Source organism: Rhipicephalus sanguineus, chromosome 2, assembly GCF_013339695.2.
Source record: "Rhipicephalus sanguineus isolate Rsan-2018 chromosome 2, BIME_Rsan_1.4, whole genome shotgun sequence".
In the NCBI taxonomy this organism is placed as follows: Eukaryota; Metazoa; Arthropoda; class Arachnida; order Ixodida; family Ixodidae; genus Rhipicephalus; species Rhipicephalus sanguineus.
The window spans coordinates 20451147-20475054 of NC_051177.1; the positions used below are offsets into that span (position 1 = coordinate 20451147).

General features: G+C 48.8%; 1 non-coding gene across 1 annotated transcript in view; it reads right to left on the reverse strand.

Annotated features, from left to right (window-relative positions):
• LOC119382498 (uncharacterized) overlaps window positions 1-23908 on the reverse strand; it is a 237538-nt gene that overhangs the window by 102255 nt on the left and 111375 nt on the right. The window contains exon 4 of the transcript XR_007415057.1: window positions 13764-13831. This is a non-coding gene — a transcript (uncharacterized LOC119382498). The remainder of the gene's footprint in view (window positions 1-13763; window positions 13832-23908) is intronic.

A 23908-nucleotide genomic window follows, 5' to 3' on the forward strand; every position in this document is an offset into this window, starting at 1 on the left:
CTACAACGCGAGGCCCGCGCGCTCGTCGCGGCGGCTGCTGCGGCGTACACACAATTCCCATGAGCGCTTGCGCGCCCGTTGGTGGCGCTCGTGTGCTTGAAAAAGGTCTATTGCAACCGACTGCCAACGTTAAAGTAATGTAATGAGTGTCTAAGTGCTCTCCTTAGCGTTGCATACGGGGACTGTAAATTTTTTATTGTTTATTTGATGATGATGAGTGTGATGTTTTATCACGTAAGGGCCAATCATGGCCAAAGAGCGCCAGCTTATTTATTTATTTATTTATTCACTTCCTAACAAGCGATGTAGAAGAGCACCATATGACAATGATGATGATGATGATCACGTACAGATAATGAAGAATTGTCTAAGAAATGCCCACAATTTATTTAATTCTCTCTTTGTCGAGCCCATAGCCAGAAATACAAGCACGACTCTGTGCGAGCCTTATCAGGAATTGTTAGAAATGAAACGAGCAAAGCTGTCCTGCTTCGTTGCCACGACGGTGCAAGATACATAAGGGTATATATCTTGCACCGTGGTTGCTACTGATATGCCCCCCTCGGCCCCCGCCCTCTGACCCCCCCCCCCACAATAAAAAAAACAAGAAAAATAACTCGGAATGAACAAACGAGTAACGATCTCGCCTCGCTTTAGTGCGATGTGATTAGAATGCGACGCGGCGCGCCTACCTGGCTTTCTTTCCAATGAGTAAAGCCGTTCAATCGAACGCCGTGGTCCGTTCGAAACACCACACTCACATTAATCGCGCCTCATTAGTTTCCGTTGTTCCCACAGGGCTATCGCCACGTAATTAATGTTCTCATAGGAAGAGGCCGCACGCGCAGCCTCATGTAACAGGCCCCAAGTGTGTTGATTCACCACCTCTCTGAAGGTACGGGTTTTCAGTCTGCTGCAAGCTTAGCGCCGCTGAAACCGCGAAAGATTAAGCGTGAACGGAATTCACACATGTGCGTTCTCTCAGCAGTTTGCATGGGAACAGTCTTCCTACTTCTCTTCTGGCGTCATGTTTACCTTATTTCTTCTTTCTCTCTCCTTCAAAACTGCGGCCACAGACAAATGAGCGTTGCAAAGAGAGCACCGCACGCGTTTGCCAACTACAATAAAGTACGGTGACGAAGGAAGTCGGCAAAACTCGGGAAATACACGCAAAATTCTGTGTGTATTTCCAGCAAGAAAGAGAGAAAGAAAGCGAGAAAGAGAGAGAGACAGAGAAAGAAAGAAAGAACGAAAGAAAGAAGGAAAGAAAGATCGTTGTCAGAGCGCGAAAGGGTGCGATGCTTCGCGCAATTCAGGGAGCGAGGGAAGCAACATTATACGGAAATACACAGATGCCCGCGCGGCTGCGAGAACCCAATAGAGAACTGCTTTTGGCAAGAACTGTATTTACGAGCGTCATTAAAGCTCACAAAGGAGGACAACTTACCAGCACTGCGTTGGACGCAAATCTGTATAACAGAAGTGAGGTGCTCGGTCATTGGCGCATACTAGGAGCGCTTTATCTTACGGTAGAATAACATTAGAGCGTGAGTAGGACCAATCGGTGGCGCTTTACGTGTATGTATGTATGTATGTATGTATGTATGTATGTATGTATGTATGTATGTATGTATGTATGTATGTATGTATGTATGTACGTATGTATGTACGTACGTACGTATGTATGTATGTATGTATGTATGTATGTATGTATGTACGCCATACATACATACATACACACACAAAGGACGTATATAAGCTCGTTGCATAGCTGGCGGCATTGCCACACTACGGCAAGGCGAATGCATCTGAACACTGTGAAGACTGGAACTGCGGCATATATGTAACTGTGTGTCGCAAATGTCGAACAGCTCCAGGAAGCGGTTTGACCTCAAGTGGAGACAAGGGCTGCATTGGCAGGAAGGCAATACAGAACGAATCCGGTAGAAAAAAAGAAAAAAAATCACAGCATATCCACGGGGTGAATGATGATGAGTGCGGCGAAGCTCCGAATCATCGGTAAACCGTGAAACTCTTTCGTGAAATTGGCCCAGTACATCACATAAAGAGTGTGAAACACCGTGTATATATTAAACATCAAACTTTTATTGTACTGTTGGTTTACGTGGTCCCTTCATTATCACCGCTTTGTGATAGGTGAAATGCAGGGAAAGTGTCCGCTCCCGAGCGAAACAGAAAGCGCGCCAAGAGCGAGTGCCTTGTCTGCCTCTATCCGACGACTCCGAGCGAAAGAGAAAGCGCGCCAAGAGCGAGCGCCTTGTCTGCCTCCATCCGGCGACTCTGAGCGAAAGAGAAAGCGCGCCAAGAGCGAGCGCCTTGTCTGCCTCCATCCGGCAACTCCGAGCGAAAGAGAAAGCGCGCCAAGAGCGAGTGCCTTGTCTGCCTCCATCCGGCGACTCCGAGCGAAAGAGAAAGCGCGCCAAGAGCGAGCGCCTTGTCTGCCTCCATCCGGCAACTCCGAGCGAAAGAGAAAGCGCGCCAAGAGCGAGTGCCTTGTCTGCCTCCATCCGGCAACTCCGAGCGAAAGAGAAAGCGCGCCAAGAGCGAGCGCCTTGTCTGCCTCCATCCGGCGACTCTGAGCGAAAGAGAAAGCGCGCCAAGAGCGAGCGCCTTGTCTGCCTCCATCCGGCGACTCTGAGCGAAAGAGAAAGCGCGCCAAGAGCGAGTGCCTTGTCTGCCTCCATCCGGCGACTCTGAGCGAAAGAGAAAGCGCGCCAAGAGCGAGCGCCTTGTCTGCCTCCATCCGGCAACTCCGAGCGAAAGAGAAAGCGCGCCAAGAGCGAGTGCCTTGTCTGCCTCCATCCGGCGACTCCGAGCGAAAGAGAAAGCGCGCCAAGAGCGAGTGCCTTGTCTGCCTCCATCCGGCAACTCCGAGCGAAAGAGAAAGCGCGCCAAGAGCGAGCGCCTTGTCTGCCTCCATCCGGCGACTCTGAGCGAAAGAGAAAGCGCGCCAAGAGCGAGTGCCTTGTCTGCCTCCATCCGGCGACTCCGAGCGAAAGAGAAAGCGCGCCAAGAGCGAGTGCCTTGTCTGCCTCCATCCGGCAACTCCGAGCGAAAGAGAAAGCGCGCCAAGAGCGAGTGCCTTGTCTGCCTCCATCCGGCGACTCTGAGCGAAAGAGAAAGCGCGCCAAGAGCGAGTGCCTTGTCTGCCTCCATCCGGCGACTCTGAGCGAAAGAGAAAGCGCGCCAAGAGCGAGTGCCTTGTCTGCCTCCATCCGGCGACTCCGAGCGAAAGAGAAAGCGCGCCAAGAGCGAGTGCCTTGTCTGCCTCCATCCGGCAACTCCGAGCGAAAGAGGAAAGCGCGCCAAGAGCGAGCGCCTTGTCTGCCTCCATCCGGCGACTCTGAGCGAAAGAGAAAGCGCGCCAAGAGCGAGCGCCTTGTCTGCCTCCATCCGGCGACTCTGAGCGAAAGAGAAAGCGCGCCAAGAGCGAGTGCCTTGTCTGCCTCCATCCGGCGACTCTGAGCGAAAGAGAAAGCGCGCCAAGAGCGAGTGCCTTGTCTGCCTCCATCCGGCGACTCTGAGCGAAAGAGAAAGCGCGCCAAGAGCGAGTGCCTTGTCTGCCTCCATCCGGCGACTCTGAGCGAAAGAGAAAGCGCGCCAAGAGCGAGTGCCTTGTCTGCCTCCATCCGGCGACTCCGAGCGAAAGAGAAAGCGCGCCAAGAGCGAGTGCCTTGTCTGCCTCCATCCGGCAACTCCGAGCGAAAGAGAAAGCGCGCCAAGAGCGAGTGCCTTGTCTGCCTCCATCCGGCAACTCCGAGCGAAAGAGAAAGCGCGCCAAGAGCGAGCGCCTTGTCTGCCTCCATCCGGCGACTCTGAGCGAAAGAGAAAGCGCGCCAAGAGCGAGTGCCTTGTCTGCCTCCATCCGGCGACTCCGAGCGAAAGAGAAAGCGCGCCAAGAGCGAGTGCCTTGTCTGCCTCCATCCGGCAACTCCGAGCGAAAGAGAAAGCGCGCCAAGAGCGAGTGCCTTGTCTGCCTCCATCCGGCAACTCCGAGCGAAAGAGAAAGCGCGCCAAGAGCGAGCGCCTTGTCTGCCTCCATCCGGCGACTCTGAGCGAAAGAGAAAGCGCGCCAAGAGCGAGCGCCTTGTCTGCCTCCATCCGGCGACTCCGAGCGAAAGAGAAAGCGCGCCAAGAGCGAGCGCCTTGTCTGCCTCCATCCGGCGACTCTGAGCGAAAGAGAAAGCGCGCCAAGAGCGAGCGCCTTGTCTGCCTCCATCCGGCGACTCTGAGCGAAAGAGAAAGCGCGCCAAGAGCGAGCGCCTTGTCTGCCTCCATCCGGCAACTCCGAGCGAAAGAGAAAGCGCGCCAAGAGCGAGTGCCTTGTCTGCCTCCATCCGGCGACTCCGAGCGAAAGAGAAAGCGCGCCAAGAGCGAGCGCCTTGTCTGCCTCCATCCGGCAACTCCGAGCGAAAGAGAAAGCGCGCCAAGAGCGAGTGCCTTGTCTGCCTCCATCCGGCAACTCCGAGCGAAAGAGAAAGCGCGCCAAGAGCGAGCGCCTTGTCTGCCTCCATCCGGCGACTCTGAGCGAAAGAGAAAGCGCGCCAAGAGCGAGCGCCTTGTCTGCCTCCATCCGGCGACTCTGAGCGAAAGAGAAAGCGCGCCAAGAGCGAGTGCCTTGTCTGCCTCCATCCGGCAACTCCGAGCGAAAGAGAAAGCGCGCCAAGAGCGAGCGCCTTGTCTGCCTCCATCCGGCGACTCTGAGCGAAAGAGAAAGCGCGCCAAGAGCGAGCGCCTTGTCTGCCTCCATCCGGCGACTCTGAGCGAAAGAGAAAGCGCGCCAAGAGCGAGTGCCTTGTCTGCCTCCATCCGGCGACTCCGAGCGAAAGAGAAAGCGCGCCAAGAGCGAGTGCCTTGTCTGCCTCCATCCGGCAACTCCGAGCGAAAGAGAAAGCGCGCCAAGAGCGAGTGCCTTGTCTGCCTCCATCCGGCAACTCCGAGCGAAAGAGAAAGCGCGCCAAGAGCGAGCGCCTTGTCTGCCTCCATCCGGCGACTCTGAGCGAAAGAGAAAGCGCGCCAAGAGCGAGCGCCTTGTCTGCCTCCATCCGGCAACTCCGAGCGAAAGAGAAAGCGCGCCAAGAGCGAGTGCCTTGTCTGCCTCCATCCGGCGACTCCGAGCGAAAGAGAAAGCGCGCCAAGAGCGAGCGCCTTGTCTGCCTCCATCCGGCAACTCCGAGCGAAAGAGAAAGCGCGCCAAGAGCGAGCGCCTTTTACGATCGCAGGCATCCAATGACATGCGCCATTCGCATTATACAAGCGCCATCTGTCATCTTTAAACAGCAACTCTCAGAAATATATGAAACGCCATCTAGTGAGCAATTCATTAAACTAGAGCTCTAAGAAATACACGAAACGCTATTCAGTTAGCAATTCATTAAACTAGAGCTGGCTACATACATACTACTACTACTACTACAGAGGAGGGAACGACCCACACCCTAAGGAGCTTCGCCCCTAAAAGAAAAGCTAATGCTCCCACCGCGCCATTTTCTTACCTTCGTCCTCACTTCGTCCTTCATCTATACTGCACGTGGTTTACAGCGCCATTCTAACATGATTTTTGTCTCTCGTCATTCTGAAGTTGTTTTGACTATGTGCCACAAGCTACTTGAAGTTAGCTGAGGATGCTATCGATTTTATAAACCCTTTCTGCTTATTGTTCACTCGATAAACCGCAGCAGTTCAGGGACTTCAAGTAACTGCGCATTGCTAAGTTCCGTCACAACTCGCATGAAAGGGGGCCCTTATTTGTTAAAATGAGGGTTAGTTACGCAGCCCCCAGGAAACAGTTACCAACAAAATTAATCTCGCTTTGCCATGGGTGATGTGCGCTAGTCGTGTTTTCCTATACTTCTCGAGAAGGTCTATAGTCGAATTTTTATTGAGCGCCTCGACTCTTCGATGAACCACGAGCTATAACGAGCGGTTAGGAAATCCTGCGCTAAGGAAGCCAACGCGTATGTACGTATTAGGGGAAGTTTCCTGGAAGAATAAATAATACTCAGGCACCCATTTCGAAAGACAACGCTAAAAACTGGTTCGCAGACCGGTCGATGGAGAAGCGGAAGAGCTACGCATTGCCTGAAGATCTCATGCTCGGGCTGGAGATAAGCTTGCCTGCAGCCACCACTGAAAAGACTCGAAGCACAAAGGTTCGTCCCTGCAGAACAACTTTAATCGAGCGCACTGCGCACGCAATTGAAATTAATGAAGCGCGCGAAACGGGTCCTCATTATTCCCTTTTATTATGAACAATAATTTCGTAGCGCTAATGTCATTATACGTAAGTGGTTTATCCGTATTTGGTCGGCAGCGCAGACTCCGGAGAATACTCGCGACGCTATACGAGTCGACTTCGAGAGCACGGCGAAAAACGAAGTAAGGCCGTTTTTCTTTTACGTTCGGATTAACATATGCAGCCCGTTCGTATTCTCGAGGATATTTCACCGTATTACTGCCGGCGCTTTCCAATTTCCGTTTCGCGTGTGTGTGCCGTCTAATGCCATTTTGCCGAATCGCATCATACGCATTGTTAATTCACGAAGAGTCGGAACGGCAGGTACAGCGCCGCCGCGTGGCCTAAGGCTGTTTGTCGCGCGCTGCCCACTTCGTGAAGCACGACTGTCGAGACTGCGCGAGCAATTTAATCGAAAGCTGTCTCAAGGGTCAGACAGCTTCCTCGCCGCGAGGCCTGTGGAAGAAAAATAATAAAAAAGGTTACAAAACGGAGAGAATAAATTATTAACCGAAGAATTCGTTCCAAAAACGACGAAGATGAACACGAAGGCGGCTACATTTCTCGTGCGAGCTCACGTGTGTCGCTGTTCTTGCTTCCGACGTTTCGTACTCGGCGAACGAGGAGAAGCGGTTTTTAGGCTTCTTATCAAAGTTAACGGCGGCCCCGTTAATCTAAGCGTGCTCGTAACGTCCCCTAGAGCACCAGAGGCCGCGCGGAACATCTCGGGGGTGCCGTTTGAGCGAGCCAGCCTCCTTGGCTCACTCTTGGGAGAGAATTCGTCGAGGAGAAGAAGGCAAGCACGGCGATATTTCTTCACGTCGCTACGGCTTCAGTTCCTCAGTTTTTGTCCGACACACGCACGCGAACACACACATACACACGAATAATAATGAAAAAAAAAAAAAAACTTTCACAAACGCGCAGCGGACGGCGGCGGCAAAACGAAACCGACTGACTGGCCCCTCCGAGAAATGGCATCACTTGCTCACAGAAGTACCCGCTCATTTATGCGCGAACAAACAGAAGAGCGCACGCACGAACTATACAGACGTCGCGCAGTATAACGCGAAAAGGCGCACAGTGTACCGAAACTTCAGGAGGGTCTTTTTTTTTTTTTTCTGTCACGCCGGCATTAGTGCGCCTGGCTTAGTATATATATACCTATATATATACACTCCTTGTCTCCGTTTCTGCGCCTCCCTATTCGGGCGTTTCTCCATTTCGCGTCGCCTCGCCGGCGCGCTGCGTCTACTAAATTCCATCCCCCGCCCTCTCCGGGAGCTAAGAGAGATCGACCAAGGCTGGATGTGTATGTTTTGTGCGCCCTTGTATTTGTATCGAGTTGCACGTAGTGCGCGGTATACGTGCGTGCGCCGCAGCGTATACCGAAGCTGTTTCCCATAAGAGCAGTTCCTTGTAGCTCCCTAAATCATACGCGTGGTCTCCCGCGCAAGCTCGCGCACAAACACAGAGCTCCTCACCCGCACGCCGCTTCCTTCCCCGCCGCCGGGCGCGCTTTCTTAGCATTTCTCCGCTCGTTTCTTTTTGTCTTCATCCCTCGAACGGCGTTTTTCGCTCGGCGAGCCGCTCCGTCGAGCGTGCGCGCATTCCTTGACGTTTTCTCCGCGCACATAACGTAAATTGCAGCCAATAACACATAAAGCATCTCTTCGAAAGTCGCCTTCCTTTTGGCCCGTATAGTGGCGCCAGTCGCGTGGAGCGCGCGACGCCGAAGATTTACGCCGCCGGGCGCGGAGGAGACGACGTCCTCGGGCGACTATTTCTTCCCCCTCCCTCCCGCCTCCTCGACTCCGGATTTCAGCCGCATCTGCGTCAAAGAAGCTGGTGCCTGTAATAGATGAAATTTCTACGCTCCATCGCGCTCGATAGTTGCGATCGTGTAACAGCTACCAAGTCGGCTTAGGCCTCCAGCAGAGAGTGAGCCTATCAGAGGCCTACGTACGTGACCGCTGGCAAAGAATCTGATGTAAGCAATCGAAATCCCGGAAAAGAAAGACGAAATTCGCGCAGTGCTCTCGAAGTTTGCATAATAATGAGAGCCTATGTTTTGTGCGATATTTTGTTATGCCCAGCATAACTCATTAACATTTTGTTGACGAATGAATGAATGAATGAATTCTTTCATTGAAGGGTACGACTATCATCCGCAGTTGGGGATTAGGTCGCAATGGGAACGAAATTAGGGGATTTAGTGGTCCGCGTACCGCTAGTAACGTTTCAGTGGTCCGCATACCATTAGCGCAATTCGAACCACCCGCCTCCGAGAACGGCCTTCTGACGTAGCCACGCCCGCCCTTTACTCGCTTTAGCACCCGACAGCCGGCGCTGCGGAGCAAGGGGCTTTAGCGGAGCACATCCCGGCGTAAGGGACTATACACGCGCTATCCGCACACCCGCTCCGCACGTGGCGGGACACCTGCCGCCCGCAAACGGAGGAGGAAAAACCGGAACGACGCCAATCGTCGCACACGGGGTTCCGGTTTTTCCTCCTCCGTTTGCGGGCGGAGGTGTCCCGCCACGTGCGGAGCGGGTGTGCGGATAGCGCGTGTATAGTCCCTAAACGTCGTTCTCAAGGGTACAGTGGCTAGAATAGGGAAGTGTGAAGACCGCGCCGCCTGCGCTGACGCTCTCCACCGATGCCTCGACCGGCGCTGTCTAGGTGGCGCTGGTTGTAGCTTACACGTCGCTCGCTCGGCTCGCTGCAGCGAAGCTGCCATGTCAAGGCTGATTTGTGGCTCATATGGTTTTGTTTGCGCCGTAAATTTTTATTAGTGTCTCTACTATAATGCAGGGCGTAAGTTCCTCATAAAGAAATGAAATTTGCGGCAGATATTATCAAACATTATCACCGTATGGTATGACCGTACGCACACTATCATAAGTGAAGCTTTACATCGTTCGCAAACATCGCGGCCAGCTAAGCTTGCCACTGCTTGCGATCGTTCCTTGATGCTGAGAAATGTAACTGATTAACATTTTGGGGGGATTGCCATTTCACAAGGTTATAAGCAACCTCAAGAAGCTCGAAAAAAAATGCTACTATGACATTCATATCAATTTTCTTCATGTTGTCATACAGTATACCTAACGTTTTGCATGAGATAGTTTTCAAGAACTTAAGTATTCTTGCGTATTCACAGTGGAAATATTTTTCAATTAACAACTGCACAGAAAATCGGAGAGCATTTACCTCTTCTTACACATTTTATTTAAAGTTGGGGGAATCAAAGTAGGGAAGAAAGCTAGTACATTACAGGGTGATGCACATAACATCGCCCTTCGAAACTTGAAGTGCTTTGATCTTTCTCTTGCAGAACTTCTCTGTTTGTTTAGAGATTTCGTGAAGAAGTGAAGCCGTGTGAGAACAAAAAACTTGATTATGTTGCTCGTCAGGTCTTGCTTGTGTGCGTCGCACACTATACGGATGGTACGGTCTGCATTGAGTTAAGAAGTTCAACTATAGTGTCCCTTTCAGGGGCGTAGCCAAAGGGGGGGGGGGGGTTGGGGGTTCAAACCCCCTCCCCGAAATTTTTCAGTTTTGCTTGCGTACGCACACATACAAACGCACGCACGAACATACATAAAGTATGGTTGAACCGCCCCCCCCCCCCCCCAACGAAAAATTTTTTTGGCTACGCCCCTGGTCCCTTTAGAGCTTATTATAACTGAACCACGATGTGAATGTTTCCTCCAGTGCCTCCACAAATGAAAATAGTTCAGGTGACAGGTACAAAAGCCCTCCAACATCGCAGAATGCTGTGAATGACGCAAGATCCTTATCTGCGCTCTCGAGGGATTTGAGCACCTGCTCAAAACAGTCCTGGCATTTCGTTGCCATAAGTTTCCTCCGTGCCACATAGCCGGCCAAATAGTACACCAGTCTTCCGTCACTGACTTGCACAGGATACACAGGGTCAGAAAGGAGAGTCGATGCCTGTAGTACACTTGAATCTTCGTCCAGGTTTCCAGTGTCCAGTAAATTATCAACATGGATGGCCACTACATCAGTTCCAACTAATGACGTAAGTGTGTCACCTGCACAGTTGCCCGTGTCTGGTGCTTTTACCAAACTGCAAAAGCTAAGGGAATTCACGGCAGTAAGGAACTGGGTCGATGTGGGATGATCATTGCACCCGGATAACTGACGAATCATCCCGAATAGCTTTTCGATTGGATCTCGGGGATTGGAACGGCAGCATTCTTTTCCAAAGGCTCGTCTGCTCTTGGTATATTACGCTGCCACTGCTGGAACAAATGGTCGTCTTCGGGACTCCAAACAATGAAAGCTTCTGCTTGCACGATTTGTACCCATTTGAGCATCTGGGCAAAAAACAGTGGCTCTGACGTCTGCTCATGGCACACACTCCGCAAAAGACATAACGTAAACACGACAAGGCTGTCCGACCAGCAAATGTAGCACGAAAGAACAGCGTAAACAGGCAAAAGAATCACGTCTAACCGGCGAGTTCTAGCATTGAAGAACGTGCGCAGCCTGAGAGCCTGACGTGTATACGACAGCGCGCGCCACCTAGCGGAAACATCGCAAGGCGGCGTCACTGCCTCCCATTGCAGCCGCTTGGCGGTGATCACACTTCTACTATTCTAGCCACTGTATCAAGGGTAACGACAAGAAATTCTTTTTTTTTGCATGAACCAGACTGAAATGCACTAGTTGCATTTTATTCCGTCTTGTAATGCACTGAAATGTTCTCTTCTGTCGTGGGTAGGTAGTACTCCTGATTAATTATACTCAAGCCCTTCTACGTCATCGGGCTTGTGTTCCAGGATAACTCCCTGGTCGCGCAAATCGTGTACTACATTTCACTTAATATCTCAATTGCTAAAGCCCTGATGTGTATAACATTAACGTTTTAGACGCTCTCAAGCATTGACCTTTCATTCTGACATAATTGTTATTTGCCATAAACTGTTATTTTCCAGAATGAAAAATAAACTTTGACTTCACTTGACTAGTGTCTCTTTATGTTCATCATTTGTACGCGCGCTAAGCTAAATATGATAAACGACGGCTATAAAGAAAGTCTTGTGACTCATGCCATGCTGGACAATACAAAGCAACGCCAAGTTTCTTTGCGTTTGGTGAAGTATCGCGCGAAGACTCAAAGCGGGCGATAGCGAGAGAAACGAGAGGCGAACGATTTGCTAAATTTCGTGCGCGATCCCAAGCGCATGCATGCAGATGTCAGGCCGGAGACTTATGGAACCAACCACCCACCTACATAATGTCTTTTGCACTGTCTAGTGTCTAACGGTTGGTTCTTGTGTCAGCAGCCCTCTAGGGTTGCCTCACTCAGTCACTGTCACAGTTGACTGCAGCATTTGTGAAACCATAAACGGCTTAGCAGTGTCGTCGGTTACTGGGGACTCTCGTGCGCGCCTTGGTCCCATAACATGCGCTGACGCACGTGGCTCTCGTAAATATAGGCGCCCATAAACTCTTTCACTCCGCGCTTTGTTCCGAAGACCGTTCTTTGTCGGCACAGGAACACAAAAGGGAAGCCTGGGAAGTTCGCTACCGTCTTCTGTTGGAGCCCAGCTTTAAGAGCTCAGACGTGTTTACGGCGCCGATTAAAAGAAATCGGTGAGAGGTCGAGTATAGCTGCCCATAAGGCGCCGGCTTCTTTCTTTTCTCCCTCCCTCTCTTTCATTTCCTTTGTTTACTTTTTTACTCTCTTATTTTACTCTCTGCCGGAGCTGCATAGTGCAGTGGGCTAAATGTTTATGATGAACTGACCCCGGCCTTCAAGCCGCCTCGCCGTAAGAAGGCGTGCTATTCAGCGGTCCCGCAGCGCTGGGCGGCAATCTCAAAGGAGTTTTCTGAGTTACCGGGTACTCTACCCGAGCGGCCACCCGTGACACACATTTTAGCCCAGCGGGAACTTTGTTGCGTCGTCGCCGTTATTTTTTTAGTTGCCGGCTGGCACACAGACAGTGCTAACGCTGCGTGCACGCGAAGAGCAAGAATTTATGAGCGCGGGTGTGGTAGAACTCCGGCCATGCGATCCCAACACCAGCATTCTTGTTCTCTTACAAGATCTCAAAAATTGTTTGTGATCAGCTCTTGCGTTTTCAGCTTGTCATTTCTCTGCCGAATGTTGCTTACTTGTTTCAAGGTATGTAGAACATCAACAATATCTTTCTCTCCTCGGCCTCCTGTCGCCACTGGGGAAACCTTTGTACTCATAAATCTGCCCTATCTGCCTCTGCATCGCTAAATAAAAGAAAGTTATTCGCCTGCCTTCGCTGGCTTGTGTTTCTACTTTCTTTCTGCTTCCACATATTCTGCGTGCTTGACATTTTTCCTGGCACCCAATTTTTTTTTCTCCACTGCCCTCACCAATTACCCCATTCCTTTTTTAAACTAAATATATGTGTTTTCTTTATTATCGCTTCTTTCGCTACATTTAAACAGCAAACCTTTAGAGGCCCCAATCTCGCGGCCATTCTTCGTGTCGAGAGGAAGCGCCCTTCTTTCCTTCCACCATCCCAGCTGAACAATGCGCGCACAGACAGGCATAGCCCATCCAGAAAGGTCCGCACATTAGCGCACCGGCCGTGGCCGGTTTCATCTTGCAGTACTCTCGTAGAAAATTAAAGAATCAACAAAGAAAGAAAGAAAGTACAGAGAAGTAAATATCTGCAGATAGTGTATATGCATAGAATGCAAAGCAGTTTGTTGGTGTGTGCGTACATATATAAGAGCTAGCATTCAAATGAAATAAACTGAGACACGATAAAACGTTAATTTGTCTTCCTACATTACGGCCGGAATCCGGACTTTGCTAGGGAACTCCACATACTACTATAATATTTGCTGCATTGCATGCGCGTACCTAACTGCTTTCTTGTTCTCTACTATGAAAGTTCACTAACTAGCTATATTTAAAAGCTACTATATGTATACCAGTTCACTATTTCAGGCGACCATGTTCTTTGCTCCCAGGTAATAGTACGGCCAAGTACTGGCTACGCAGTGGATTTATTTAATTCATTATTTCCTTATTTACACGTACGGCAGCACTATAGCAGAGCTATTACGTACAATAGAGAGTATACGTACCATAGACAAGCAGTGTCGAAGGAAGTAACGAGTAAGAAAGTGGCGCAGTTTAATGTAAACATAAAATAACAAGTGAACAAAGAAACAGCGCTGTAAGTAAATGAAAGTGTAAAAAATAACGCAGTTCAGTTGTAATACTAAGATGATTCTTTTTTTCTTTTTTGCGTAATAACCGAATGTTCCCAGAGGCTCGTTCCCGTCGTTCTATGATCCGGAGAAAAATGATTAAAGTGTCAGTTCGAGAAGGAAATAAAGTTTCACTCGATGCTATATGCGTAGATATCTCTTACACAGAGGGCAGCGCATGAAAGCGCACAAAGAGCTGCGGGTGCCCGGCTGCGGTTCTCCGGGCAAGACGAATCGCGCCCACGTATACGAAAGGCGAGTCGTGCGTGAGCTTACCGGTTTATCAGCAAGGACGCAAGCGCTGGCCAAATGACGACAGTCCATTCAGTGTCCCACGTCACGTTCTGTCAGAGACAAGAGAAAAAAGCGAACAGATATATTACGCGGACCAAAACTTGGGCAGTGACATAGGGAAAGAAACGAAGCAGCCGCCATTAGAATAATGCCACTGAGCGGCAGCATGGACCATTGTATCACTGGCTGATTCGTTGTAGCTCCGCCCAGCGGGCGTCCGAAGACGTTGGCTTTCCGAGATCGTCGGTCCCGCGTGATATTTCTAAACCGTTGCTGTCTAGATGGATGCCCACAAGCACTCCTGCTCATCCTTTTCGCCTCCTTCGTTCCTGTCTGGCTCAAGCTTCACAGCTGAACACCTTGTTTTAGAGTGTCCCGCATTCGCTACGCCGCGAGTACTGCTAATTACGGGATATAGACTCATTGGACTTAGGTGTCCGACCCTTGATGATCGCCTGTTTCCGAGAGGGCGTGCTGCTCGACGTGACCAGGCCCATAGAGCACTCCTAACGTTCATGAACAAGACGGACTTGGCATCCCGTTTACAGACATTTCTCCGTTTTCCTACACGTTGTTGTCACCGTCTGCGTCATCCGTTTACTTTCCTACTTTCTTTCTTTCCTCACATCTTCATCTTCTCTATTTATTCCCTCCTCTAAAGAGTAGGCAGGCGTTATATGCCCCTCTAGGTGGCAGTTGCCAGCCTTCTCCCGCCACGTTTCCTTGTACCCTTGTGGGTTTGTGTATATATAGATATCAAATAATAACGCTATTTACGGGCGCAGCAAACGAAGCTAGAGTAGCGATCTTATCGCACTTAAAGGGCCCCTAAACCACTCACAGTTCTAATCAAGCTCGTTGCTGGGCTAGTTGGTGCATAGTTAAATATAGGAAAGCGGAACAACGCGGGACAATTAGACGAGGGAGCACGTACAAGCGCACCCTACCAACTGGTTTGGTAGCGTGTGCTTGCACATGTTCGCTCGTCTAAGCCTTTGTCCCGTGTTGCACCGCTTTCATATATATTTAACTCCGAGTTCAAAGACGAGAGGGTGGTTTCTTTCTCGCCTTCACTACCCTTCCTGCGAAGCTATCTCCTCCTCGCCACTTATTTTTTTCATAAAACATGTAGTCCGCACTAAGCGTTGAGCCTATCAGGATTTCGCGCTTTTCGACTACACACTGTTATCCCCGCTTGCGCATGTTGAAAACGCACATAACGAAGTGAAATCATGTTTCTTAGATGTGGGCGCGAAAAGACACGGACGAAGGGAAGAAATACCCAAATTTGAAAAGACTGTTATAGTGGGCATGAGTAAGTCTGAAATCACTAGATTAGTAATCGAAGCTGAACAGATATACTATTTCGGCGAAAGTTGTGTTAGCAAAACGTCACTGTCGTTGAGTAAAAAGGAATTAGACTACTTGCGCATGTGCTAAGGCCTGTCTTGTTGCCGGCTATCAGAAGCGGTCAATTTCGTCGTAGGAAGTTTTCAGCCTTGTCATGTTGTTGGTTTTTCATGTTTCCTTCAGTGGTCACGTGCGAAAATATTCATATTAGTCGGCTTAGTGATTGAAATAAACGTTTTTGTTGTCAGTAGCGCCAGTGTGCGTGTACTTTCTTCCCTTCGTCCGTGTCTTTTCGCGCCCACATACAAGAAGCATGACAGACCGACAAGCCCGCATCGCTACCCTCGAAGTGAAATCAGTTGATCGCGCACGATCGATAGTCATGCGAGACAAGGCCGACCGGGCGTGCGACTGCATGGCAAAGCAGGGCAGGAGACAATTCACATCTGATACCCCTCGTATATGGACCATTCGAGAGCGTATTTCCTCATGACGTCACGTGTACAGACTGACGTTAAGGGGCCATTTAAACTTCATACGGAACATCACCGCAACGGCCAAAAATCGCCTGGGTTGACCACGTAGCTGGTGACTATCCCGTCCAACCTCAACGGCCCCTATACAGTGCACGGACGGTGTGAATGCGGGCGCTGACGCCACGCCCGGCATTCCGCGGTCCGAGGGCGGACAGCGCAACAGCGCACTGACCACGGAAAGAATCGTTTGCTCCACGAGGCACTCGCACCGGCGGCCATTGCTCTGGAGGGAGGAGAAAGGCTGTCATTAGACGCCATCAGGGGGCGCACAGGCGGTGACCGCTGGCGCGAATGCTTCTGTTCGGATGCGTGCTCACGCGGACTGCTCCGCAAGGGAGCTCCAGTGGCGAAGCCAAGCGCGCTGTCGCGTCAGCAGACCCTATTACACATTTTATTAAATACGTTTAGTCTCCGCTCCACGCGACTTCTGTTTTGTCTTGCACCAGAAACGGCATCGTCTGCGACGATAAGAGAACCGCCTCTGCTGGTGTGCACAAGCGAAGGCTGGCAGAGGTTCATAAAACGGATCATTAGCCAGGACTCCTTGCTTTCTACAGCGCTTACGAAAACGCCTGCTCTCTTTTTTACAAGTATACTGCGATTCACTCTCACGAACTTCCTTTTAACGTGTGCTCTCGCTGCTACGTTGCATTCTTACTTTTGCGTGCACCGGCGACTCTTAGTCTATCTAAATAACCACGAACTCGCCGTATTTTTTGAAGAGCAATGGAAACAAAAGAATAATTGTAAAAGAAGTCCTTTCACTTTTTTACGCAGTCGCGAAACATTTTGCCCGTAATCTCGATTCTTGCGCAGATCGATCCACAAAAGTTCGCTCGCAACCATCCGTCCGGCTCATGACGTCAATCTAAAGTGCGCGCCCATTGGTGCAGGCCTGTGTGCATCCGCTTCTGAGGTGGAAATGCCGCTACCTTGTAAATTTGTACACTCAAGTTTCCTTTTTTTTTTATCCCTCATTTGCATGGACAATCTTCAAGCATCGCGTGCAGGAAATCATTTGCCCAGGCTCCCGTACGCTTTTCATTTCATTTTCTCCGCTTTGATTTAAAACAAAGTTATTAACGGGAAACAAAACAATGAAATGAATAAAAAATGCGGCGATAGTCAGAAATACGTCATCAATTCTTTTGAATTGAGCTCGACCCTTGGCTCATTTGTCTTATGTGTCTCTTCTTCCTCTGCTTTCAGTAAACCTTGATTAACTTTGATCTCACTTGCGGTGCTAGGGAAGATTTAATGCGGCGTCTCAAAGCGAAGGCGAAAACTCGCCATGAGCAAGGCTGACGTCGAACGAAGTGCTCTGCGGCAAAACAGATCAAGGCCAGAGTTTTCTTCTTATCTTTTATTCGATAGTGCAGCGCGTGCGCGGAATATGCCCCAGAATATCTAATACAATGTAAACGACATAAATTCGTGCTTGTTACTCAGTGTTTGTGGCGCGGAGTGAGGATGACACACAGGCTGGTATAATTTCAGAAGAATACAATCTCGACGCTTAGTGAATTGATACTGTGACGAACACGGATACAGTACATTGCTTATTAAAAAGGCAAGCGTTTTAGAACATAGGGTTGAAACAACATGATCTATGTTTTGCTTTTATTCCTGTTCACGTGATAATAATAACAATCAATCAATCAAACGTTTATTTAACGTTCCCAGGAACAACCGTAAGGTCTTCGTACTGGCGCACGAAAAAAAAACAAAGAAAAAAACAAAGGCAAACATTCATAATAAGATATAATCAATCAATCAATCAATCAATCAATCAATCAATCAATCAATGATTTATTTAACGTGCCCAGGAACAACCGTAAGGTCTTTGTGCTGGCGCACGCAAAAAAAAACAATAAAAATAAACAATACAATACAGACAGTTTTCAGAAATAAAAAGAGCAAAAACACGTAGACAAAGAGAAATGAACACAAAAGGGGAGGAGTAAAATAAGACAACACGAGAAATATTGACGGGGCATAAAAAATTAGATTGCATATATACAACTATGTGGAAAGACTGAGAAGGGAAGACTTTGTACATTGTGCCACACTATGTCAAAACAGTGCAAAGCTCGGATAAAAACAATGATTGTGGGCTATGAAAAACGTCAAGATCAAGAAAATTAACATTATAGAGACTTTGTATTCTGTGAACGGCAGAGTGTTGGAAGAAGCAGGCGGGTACATGAAACGGTCTGTTCTCTCTGGTTAACTTACGCGGAATTCGAAAATTTACACAATTGAGAAGTACAGGGCAGGATATGATACCGTGGACTAGCTTGTAAAGAAGTAAGAGATCAGAGCGATTTCGTCGGCAGTGAAGTGATGGCAGTGGTAATAATTCAGCAGTACTTGAACGAGATCCAGAGTCATTTTTAGCAAAGCGATGGTTATATATGCTGAGGAATTTTTTCTGGACTCGTTCAATGGTGTTACCGCTGGATTGAGCAATGCCATTCCATATCACGGACGCATACTCAAGTTGCGGAAGACATATTGCCGTGTACAATTTGTGTAGGGCCATGGGAGACCTGAATTCTCGAGATATTCTACAAACACATCCGAGAGAACGAAGGCCCCGCATAGCAGCACGCTTAACGTGAGAAGAAAAGTTTAACGCGCTGTCAACAACAACACCAAGATCACTGATTTCATAAACCTTGCATAACGGCACAGAATTGACAGAGTATTGAAATGACACGCTAGATGTTTTGCGAGTGATAGACATGAATTTTGTCTTCGAGGTATTCAGAGAAAGGTTATTACCGTCGCACCATTCGGAAAAAGAGCGCAAGTCTGACTGCAGCAAGCGACAGTCGTTAACTGAATGAATTTCCTTAAAAATCTTGATGTCATCGGCATACAAGAGGAAAGAAGAATTACGAATGGCAAAAGAAACATCATTAACGTAAATTAAAAATAGGAGTGGGCCTAATACCGACCCTTGAGGGACCCCACTAGACACTTTATACAAAGAAGACGTTTGGCCATTTACGGCAACATAACAATATCTATTGAGCAGATAGCTCTGCAGGAGATTCACAACTGACAAGTCAACATCAAAGTGCGCAAGTTTAACCATAATCAGCGTGTGGCTGACTACGTCAAAAGCCTTGCTCAGGTCACAGTAAATTACGTCAACCTGTCCTCTCTGAGAAATAGGTGTGGAGATCTGCGTCATGAAACTAGCAAGATTTGTGGTAGTTGAGCGGCCAGCGAGAAAACCATGTTGATTAGGAATCAATGAGTTTTTACACTAAAAGACAATATGTCGTGAAGAGCCAGCTCGAAGATCTTTGATGTGGCACATAGTAGAGAAATCGGGCGATAATTAGAAGCATCTGTTTTAGAGCCCGACTTAAATACTGGAAAAACACGAGCAGTTTTCCACATGCTTGGAAATGTGGAAGTGTCCAGGCAGTTATTAAATATCGTAGTTAGTACTGGGACAAATATACTACCATAAGCTTTTAGTATGGCGGAGGGGATGCCATCTGGCCCACATGATAAGGATGGTTTTAAGCGCTTAATGCATTCGCAGATAAGATTTTCATCCAGCGACAAAGCACTGGATGAGCTAACCGCCTTGGGCTGTTGTCTGATATCAGTGCTAGAGTCTGAGGCCTTATAAACGGATGAGAAATGCGTGGCAAAACAGTCAGCGACGGCATGCACTTCTACCCCATTTGAGTCCAGTAGTCTGAAGGACTCTCCGCTTTTGCTGGACCGTTTACGTACATACTTCCAAAACTCAGCCGGCCTGTCAGAGGCGCTTTTTTCTAAGAATTCAATATACGAACTATGATCCCGTTTATATAGGCGTTTAGAGAGAGTTCGAAAGAAGCTGAACTCTTCCTTCCACTCGCTGGATGGAGAACATTTAGATTTCCTGTGTGCGTGATCTTTATGCTTCAGTGCACTGATAAGTTCAGATGAGAACCAGTGGGGATATTTACGTTGTTTAGGTGTATATTGGGGAATAAAATTACGCATGCTGCTCAGTACAAGCTCCGTAAACCGATCAACCTGCTCATCAACATTTGGTTTGTCAGTAACCTGTGACCACTCAACGGTAGACAAGTGATGATAGAGGCCCGTGTAATCACCTCACTTGAAGGCAAATCTCGGAGATTTGTTTACGTAACTGCTGAAGCTCGTTGTTTCGGCTGATGCGGATAATCTTACGTTAAGTGGTGGGTGGAATTTGTCCGGACGTACAAGAGAGATGTCGGAGCGGGAAACTTCAAGGGGTTGATCGTTTGACACACACAGGTCTAAGACGTTGCCACTGGAATTGACGACTGAGTTATGTTGCAGTAGGGAATTAAACGCCAGAAAGTCCAAGAGCAGGCTGCACTTTTTCTCCATGAAATGATTGTAATGAGAAAAAGTAAGCGCGCTCCAGTCAATTCCAGGTGCATTGAAATCCCCAAGAACAATAATTCTGTGCCCACTATGAGAAGATACCACAAGTTCAATGGAAGACATGACATCATGAAACGAGGCAGGGGACATGCTGGGCGGTAAATAGAAGCATCCAATCAACAATTTTTCACTGCGCTCAAGGTTGGTTTCTAGCCAAATGGATTCTTCGATAGTTTCTAGGTCTTTCCGTCTAACGGATTTCAGTGAATTGTCAATGGCAATCAGCACGCCACCGCCTTTCTGTTTGGTTTCACTGAAATCTCGGTCACGGCGGAAGGTGGTGTAGGTCGGGGGAAAAAAGTCAGATGAGGGAATTTCAGCGCCTAGCCAGGTTTCAGAAATAGCAATAATAGGAAAAGAAGACGAAAGAACATTAGAGAAAAACTCTCGTGTCTTGGTACGTAGACCACGAGCATTTCGGTAGAATATGTCTACGTTACACGGCACTTTCGATTCCAGTCACTTGCTCAGAGGGATGAAGCATGTCATCGCGCAGCTCCCCACGAAATGGCTTGAAGAGGCATCCGAGGGGCCACATCGAAGGGTCATTCAGGCGTTGTAGTGTTTCCTTGTCGACTTCAATGTAGAACGAAGAATAGGACTGAAATTTGGTTTGAAGTCGCCGGCAGGAGATGGGAGACAGATCGAATGAAGCAATATGTTTTTTGATGTCAGCAACAGTGGTGTCCGGGCTCAGCTTCGTAACAAAAATGGCTTTGGCCGTTGTGGCCGTTGTGGCCGTTGAGCTACAGATATAAGAGGCTGTCACAGGCATCACACACACGCAGTCCGACGGTCTACGTCCGCGAAGCGAAGATGAAAGAATTTTGGAGAGGGGTGTTCGGAGAACGCAGCTGGAGGTCGTAATGCGCTGGGGGTTTCAAGGTGCCTTCACTGCCACGGCGGCCGTGCGGCGCGTCAGCTCCTCACGCAGGAAGGGACCTCACTGCACGAAGGGAGGCGACCACGCGAGCTTGGTTCAACACCGCGGGAATGATCCTTACGGAGCCGTGTTGTCTTCGCGTAGTTGGGATACCTCGTCGCTGAGGAACGAGATTCCCTCCAATGCGTTCGAGGAGGAGGCGGCGCAGCCCGGCGAGTTCGTCACCCGGAGGGGTACGTGGAGAGGGAACGGTATTGAGAACTCGCACACGACGAGTTGCTTTCGCTAGGCTTACCAGAAGCACGGCTCAGATCACATAAATTGCAGCAAATGAGCGCGATCCAGACTTCAGGAGTTGCAGCTCTTCATCAGGATAATAATAATAATAATAATAATAATAATAATAATAATAATAATAATAATAATAATATTATTATTATTATTATTATTATTATTATTATTATTATTATTATTATTATTATTATTATTATTATTATTATTATTATTATATGCGCACACAAATGCACAAGAACACAAAGGAAATATGGAGACAGCCAGCTGACAACTGTCACCTGAAGGGGCACAACGCCTGCCTACTCTTTCGGGAGGAGGGAAGAGACGGAGGAAAGGAAGTTAGGAGGAGAGAAGATAGGGGAGTAAAGAAAAAAAAAAGAAGACGATTCGGACAAAAATAAGTAATAACACGGGAAAAAATAGGTCTATAAACGCGTTTTATGAAATCATATTTTGAGGTACCATTTCTTTGTGATCTGCTGGGTAAAGTAGAAAAGTAGCGTGCGAAACTCCTCAGTCTATTTACATGCCAGGAAAGCGAGCGAACAAACGACAGAAGGCGAGCAGTCGCAAGGGGGGAGCCAATGCGGCGATGTTGCACGTCACATCCATGCTGTCAGGACCTCCACGAGACGGCCGCTGTCAGATGCTCATACAGAGATGGACAGCATCTCATAGTGACGGAGAAGGGAGTATATTGCTCCAATGCAATCCCCGCAAAAAAAGGAAAATAACAAATCGACTTCCTGCTGGCTTGTGTCACGTATACAGAAAAAAATGACCCGTGTATATCAAGTGTTGCACAAGAATCGTCCCTTGCGTAAGGAACACGTTCAATTCAAAGAGGAAGAACACGCAAAAGCAACAACAGTATTCAGTATTTTGTCTTGCATAACCCGTGCAAAATACTTGGAAAATTCGGAGCTAAACTCGGGGCGAATTTCGGTGCGCAAGCTCGCTTCACGGCGCCGCTTCACAGTTATGCTAAGAAGGCGGCTTCACGACAATATGCGCGACCTTTATTTTTCTTTATTTTCGCACGGTTTTGTTTTGGGGTGCGGGTTATGAGCGGGGACGGGTTACGCGAGAAAATACGGTAGATAGATGATACGTCGGATAAGAAAAATCACAGGGTCCCTTGTGCATTCACCTGAGACGACTCGAAGCAGAAAGCCATCTTTTTTTTTTCTCTCACACGATGTATTAGGGAGCCTACATGACCGACCTGTCATGCAGGCTCCCTAGATGTATTGATCCACCCCCGCCACCCCCCGAAAGCTTTGTGCACCTAGCGTGGTTTCGCACTATACCTCCAGGCTCGGAGGCACCTCACCTGGTTTTGCACTGCCTCCGTGATCGGCCCACCTTTGACCAAGCTACGATGTCATGTGGTGACGGTGTAGCCTTATGCCACAGGAGCGAAGGAACGAGACGGCTGAACCACAATCGACGCCAACAGGGAACACGAGCCGTAGCTTCACGTGCTAGGGTGCCTCTCACGTGCCATTGCCGAGCGGCGTCCTTATTTTCTTCTCTTCAGGTCGCGCGCTCTCCGGTTTTGTCGCCGCCCAAAGAAGTGCGCTACAACGGAATCGTGTGGCGTTACGTCACATGACGTCATGCCAGAATTTGTGACGTCGTGATGACGTCACAGATTTTTGCGAATAGCATGATGATGATTTTTTTTCATCACTCGTCCCCGACGCCGCAGGACGCGAGACGCCGACGGTAAAATTTCGCGTTTGATAAGGCATATAAGGCTTTAACCTTAAAATAACAATGGATTCATATGCGATGCAGATGACTGCAGCGTGCGCAAGAGGCATTTTAGGCGCTGGATGAAGCCCCAATGTCATTAGTGAACTGTATGAGCATGTTACATGTGAAACGATAATCAGCGACTGAAGCATCGTTGTATGGCTGAATGCTACACGACCCTTTCACGCGCAGAAATTGATGAATATGTACTTTTGTTTTGGTCTGCGTGCGCGTTTGTTTTCTTATTTTGTTTTTTCCTGCCTACTTCGTTTCATCATTCGCTGATGACAACAAAATAGGAAAAAGAGAAAAGAAAAGAAAACGCGGCCATGAAGATGAGGGTGTTTTCCTTGGATTGCGAGCTTACAAGCAGCGAGGCGAAGGACGCGAAAGGAGAAGCGGCGTCTATCGTCGACGTGTCACAAGCTCGATGAAGAGGAGAACGCGAAACACGAAACATGGGGAACTCGCAAAAGTGAAAATAAACGAACGAAAAAAATGAGCGCTGAAAACGGAAACGCCACGCGCTCTGAGACCTCGCCTGCCGGACGAACGAGAGTTGATTGATGGTCGAAGCGGCGGGAAGTGTTCCTGTAAATACTGGGACCGGCGCGCGTGTTCGCGCACCCAAACTTCAAAAGCGAATCACCCGCAGCTCTCTCCGCACCCCGTGAGCTGAGTGGCGCAGACGAAGAGCGTGCGTGCGGCTCGCCTGTTAATACTGAAAACGGCCTCGGTTTGCACTCGCCAACATCACAGAAAAAAAAAAGAGAGAAAGGAATCGAGAAAAGTAGCGGGACAAGTTGGGCCGTCGTGCTGTAGTTGAAGACGCTGGATTTCCTTCATTTCTATTTCTTGCACCT